Below are 6,436 nucleotides of genomic sequence, written 5' to 3' on the forward strand. Positions count from 1 at the left end.
AAAGTCCTATTTGGAGCAGCATGTATCCTATCTTGAGGAATCCTCTTTTGTTGGGCTTATGGGTGTTTTTTTGGTGGCTTAAAAACACTTTTTTATTTTACTCAAACACTACCAAAATGCTTTATAGCCAATTCAAATAGATTCGTAATAAGCTTAGTTGGTTAGTTACCAAACTTTCTCCATTATTTCACCTTCCCTACTCCCAATTAAAAAAAAAAAGGGAAAAAGGACAAATATACCTCCGAACTATCGTAAATGGTATGTATTTTAGGGATATTGGTGCCTCTGCCGTCTAAAAATTGGAGTGTATATCCCTTTATACTAATGGATATACATGTGTCATAATTTTATCCACAGATCCGACATTTATTAAATATCCGATCGATCGATAAGATTGCGCCATGTGTCCCTATTTAGTCTTCTGTTAGAATGAAGGGCATATATGTTTTAGTTTTTGGACGACAAGGGCACCAATGTCCTAAAAGTATGACAGAGGGTATTTGCATACAATTTACAATAGTTTGGGGTATATTTGTCCTTTTTTTTTAGCAACTTACAAAAATGACTATATTTATAGGGTTATTGAAGTTCAATAGCTATAAGTATGTTATTTATAAAAAATAACTACAATTTATATCTTTTTCTAGCTGTATTTCTTTATATGTTTTTATTTTTCTATTTATACACTAATACAGTTTTAATTACAATGAACTAAATAAGGAACATGTATTAATTGTGTAGCATACGAATACATTGAATTCAAATTGGTATATCTATTTATAAGACTTAAAGTATTAATATATCAAGAATACAAGTATTTATAAAAACGTAATGTATTAATATATCAAACAAGGTAAAGTATGACAATTATATGAACACGACAATTTGAGAAATGAATACATTGTTGTTATTCAAAAAATGAATACAATATAGTATACATATGAATACATTGTTGTTAAACAAAAGATGGGATACATTGGACAACATAGAAACAAGAAAAATGGAAAATAATAGAATATGTAGGTATCTAAAAGTGTGTAAGTATTCGCTTGTATAAAAATTGATAAATACAACAACGTCAATCTCTTTTTGGTCAAATTTTTTCTGTGATACTTGAGGTTTGGTGTTAACTCATGCATTTGTTTATAAAAATATAGTATTAATGTATTCAATTATACTTGTATTGCCTAATCAATCTTTTAAATTGGATAGATTACTTATGTATCCAGATATACTTGTATGTACAAATCACCATTTCAACTTGTGTTAATATTATAATACAAGTATCTATATATATAAGTATTCTACTATATACAAATTTGACAATCACACAAACCTCAATCTCTTTTTGCTCATGTTCTTCCTTTACTACTATTTTTTTGTATAACTATAACTATTGTAATGGAGAAAACAAAACAATTCTTCAATCGAACCCCTATAAAAATAGATGAAAATGTAGGTGGATACAAATACAATCTTCATANATTTCACCTTCCCTACTCCCAATTAAAAAAAAAAAAAGGGAAAAAGGACAAATATACCTCCGAACTATCGTAAATGGTATGTAGATATCCGCCGTCATACTTTAGGGATATTGGTGCCGTTGCCCTCTAAAAAATGGAGTGTATATATCCTTTATACTAACGGACATACACGTGTCATAAGCTTATCCACAAATTCAACATTTATTAAATATCGGATTGATGGATAAGATTGCGCCACGTGTCCCTATTTAGTCTTCCGTTAGAATGAAGGTTACATATGCTTTAGTTTTTGGACGGCAGGGGCACCAATGTCCTAAAAGTATGACAGAGGGTATTTGCATACAATTTACAATAGCTTGGGGTATATTTGTCATTTTTTTTCCCCAAAGAAGGAAAAATTACTTATATACACATCTTTATTTACCATATTTTCTATTATTTCCTACCATTCTAAAATATTACAAAAATTCCTCATTTTCCCCCAAAACCCAATCTTCCGGATACATAAGTCATCTACTCCAAATCCATGTTTCCCCCTTCCTATTTTCAATCTCTCTCTATTTTCACTCCCATCACTCCTTCAATCTCTCCCTATTTTTACTCTTATAATCTAATCAGTTATATCCTTCAACACAATTTGAATTTCAAAATCTTTCTCTCTCCAGTCAATCAAATTCAACTCACCGAATAGGTAGTTTTTGTCTTCACCATTTTGCAATTTGTCCTTATTTTTTTAAAAAAAATTATTTTTCATCATCAATTTCCTGATACATATGGATGGTGCTCCTTCTTTTAGTATTAAGATTACTCAGTTAAACTCATTTAACGTTAATCGAATTTATGATTCTAACGATGATAATTGGACTGAAAACAGATCTAAACGTTAGCATGATCCATTATCATAAATTGGACTGAAAGCGAAGTTGAAGAAGGATACAACCTCAATCTTCTAAAGTGAATGTGGAAAAAAACCCCAAAAAGGGGTAGAAAAGTTGCATCTGCAATTTCTTGACCGACACTACCCAAGGTAAGTATTTTCCATCTATTTACGTTACTTTGATATTTGATATTGCCTTTTGTTAGTTGTTTAAAAAATCTATACATTATTGATAAAGTGATATTCTCATATTGCTATGTATCATGATTTAAATATACTATGTTGATACATAAAATTCTAATCTTGTTCTCTATTTGAACAATTGTTATAAATGTATCAAGTTATAAAGTTCATCGTGTACAATGAGCTGTAATATGCAAAATGTTGTATCATATACAACATAGTTTGTACTTGATACATAAAAATTACATATAGTTATAATTAATATCATATACAAAATTTTGAGATAGTTACAGTTTATCAAGTTGTAATAAGTATCAGATACATTTTTTTATCACTATGTATCATATACATAGATAAGATACTTTATAGTTGCAATTATGTATTATATACTTAAATTTTGATGTTCACATTTTAGTTTAAATGGTGTATTTTTCAGCATGTATTATGTGGATAATTTTTTATTATTTTTAATTGATGATCATTGTTTTGGAATTGTAGTCTATGAAATACATCATTAAATAGATCCTAGCCCACTCATTAGGGTTTGACTCTACGTACAACATGACTTTTTTTTAGAGAATTCAAATTGACCATAGGGGTTGAAGGTATCGTCTTATTCTTAATATCTCGAAATGTAACTATCAAGGACAAATAACAAAGTGTTTATCCACACATTCATTTTATCTCAACTTGGTGATACACATATCCATTGACGATTTATTAATGATTGAAGATGGGAGGTATCAACAATTTCTTTGGGGACAACTTGTATCTTCCAAGTGTATGAAAATACTGACGCAGAAGTTCACGTTTTAAAAACAGATGTATCAATTTTCCGACATGCCATATGCACTAAATGTTTAGATTTATGAATATACTTCTGAAGTAAATGAAGAGATTGGTGTTTAAAGAAGGAAATTGTATCCCTAGGATATACAAGTAGTAGTATCTAAACAAACAACACATACTGGTAGTATCATCGATCGATCCAAATCCACCACATAACATAAAGTAAATAACTAAAGAAATATTAAACTTGGAGATACTCCCTCTGTCCAACAATAGTTGTCCACTATTGATTTGGCACACCCCTTAAGAAGCTATAAATAGAAGGGTAATTTTACTATATCACCCTTTGAATATAATAATTACAATGTCTTGAAAAATGTAATAGAGAAATGACTATAATTAATAATAAGGGTAAATTAGGAACTAAGTGTAAAATTATCCATGGATTTAATAAAATGGACAAGTATTGTTGGACATCTATTTTTAATATATTGGACAAGTATTATTGGATGAAGGGAGTAACATTAAGACCCCGATCCACTCAGTCACCACTCTTACTACATGTAACATTATCCTGAAATTCATACGCCCTACCTCAAGTCACTCCACCTCATTCCGTTGTTAACTCCACCATCTAGGTCATTTCGCCCTCATATCAAATCATAACCTAACCCTTCTATCACAGAGAGATTTCCCTAATACAAGACCACTACTAATTTTGTGAACCAATCTACTACTATTCTTCAAGCTCTTATGTCAACACCTTAACCATTGACCAATTTAGTAAAACACTGGCAAGATTTTACTAAACCACCTTGGCTCAAATACTCCTTGCATATATATCCCAAACCACCCAGACTGACAACACAATGCAAGTTAGTGAGTAAACCCAACTCCCAGTCACCACCCAGACTTAACCTTCACAAAAAACATTATCAACGACGCCACCATAAGCCGCACCTGATTCATCGTACCTTTCAAGTACCCCGGACCATCAAGGATTCCTAAGACATCGCTTGTAGTATTTAATATGCAATTTTGATATATACAAGAATCATCCCTGCATTTAAACACAAATTTCGGCTACTCATGGACTAACATATAGCAATCACATTACGAAGAAGTAAATCTGATTCACTCAGGGAATCCATACACAATGGTTAAAGTACCAGGCATGGAATCCGAACCAATCGTTAGTAATTTGTATTGGCGTGATACCCAAGCCAATCATATATAGATATCCCGTATTAGACGTGGTACTCCGTACTCGAGCCAACCAACAGTATGTACCGGACGTGGTACTTGAGATAATTAAGAAATATTTTGTACCAGGCATGGTACATGAGCCAACCGTTAGTCACACAAACACAATGACAATCACCAAAAAAAATAAATACAAATACACTTGAAAAATACAAGTAACCAAAACACCTTCATCATAAGATTATCAACAATTCATCATTTCACATTCAATCCTTATATTTTTCCATACATGCATTACTAGTTTGACTATAGAGACACTTAACAAGCATACATACATCAATTTTACAAAAAACAACAACCATCACCCACTCACCGACGCCTCTTTTTGGATAGTTTCCATCTTGAAACTCGATTACCCAAAACCCACCTTCCCTCATGATAACACCTAGAAATCAACACGAAGTCAAACTTTCAACCTAATCAGGCTCATTATCAACGTATGTCATAACTAACTCCATATTCAACCATGCAGACTTCGTGTCCGAAAGCCTATACATGCAATCTCTGGCTATTTACAAGATATAATGTAAGTAAAGATAGGTCTAATACTGAGTTAAGAACCTAGTCTACCTGAACACCAATCAACTGTTGAAGAACTTTGAACACGAGTTTCTGACCTCCGTAAATCCTGACGGATGTAGATTGAAAATTCATGGATTTAACCCACCTTGAGCTAGAATTTTTCCCCTTATCCCCAAGCTTGGAGCAACTTTTGGGGTTGTTTGGAATAACACTCACCTAATTTTTACCACCGAAGAGAAGGAGGAGATTAAAAGAATTCACATTTTCTAAACATCTGCCCCGCTTATCCCACTATATAGCGATTGACTTGCTGCCGTAGTGGCGTCACCATAGCGAGAGTATTCTCGGTATGGCGGAGTGACGTTAGGCCGGATCAAATTTCAGTTTCGAGATTTTTGTCGTGTCATTCCCTTTTTTAGATTTACAACGTATTTTAAAACTTTTTGAGATTTTGCACAAGGTCCTTTTTGAATAACGACGGATCAATGACATTACAGAAATATATATCAGATTTTCTCTACAAGAGTAATATCTCAAAATAGATAGTCACATAATGTCATTGGTTAATTCCATATATGAACTACTACATATTATTACAATTTATTTTTAAAAAAAAATATTAGAAATTTTTTAAGTTGCGAGTTAAAGAGGAAGTTGTATTTGATTTTAATTTTTGCAAATAATATTTGGTTATTTAAATAAACTTTTTTTCTAAAAAGTATGAAATATAATTTAAGAGGGGTAATTTTATATAGAGTAAAATTTTAGGTTTAGCAAACATAAAAAACACATTTGTTTGTTATAGCTATAGTTTGCATAATTGCGCTCCATAGCAAATTTTATGTTTGATATGGAGCATCAGATCTGTGTAAAAATCGCAGGCAACTTTGATTTGTACAAAATTGCAAGCATCTGATTTGTATTATCACAACGATTTGTATAAATCGAGCGTCTATGTCTATGAAAATTGCGTTTGTATATGTATATGTTCTTTATGTTTATATATCTGCATAAAATTTGAATGTATACAATTGAATCAAAATAAAACATTTGTATATCAAATCTCTCTTGCTTTATACAACACAAATTATTCATAGTAATTTTTATAAAACGAGAAAGAGAGAAAGGCAAAANATAAACTTTTTCTAAAAAGTATGAAATATAATTTAAGTGGGGTAATTTTATATAGAGTAAATTTTAGGTTTAGCAAACATAAAAATCATATTTGTATGTTATAGCTATAGTTTGCATAATTGTGCTCCATAGCAAATTTTATGTTTGATATGGAGCATCAGATCTGTGTAAAAATCGCAGGCAG

This window comes from Solanum stenotomum, chromosome 12, assembly GCF_019186545.1.
Source record: "Solanum stenotomum isolate F172 chromosome 12, ASM1918654v1, whole genome shotgun sequence".
Taxonomy (NCBI): Eukaryota; Viridiplantae; Streptophyta; class Magnoliopsida; order Solanales; family Solanaceae; genus Solanum; species Solanum stenotomum.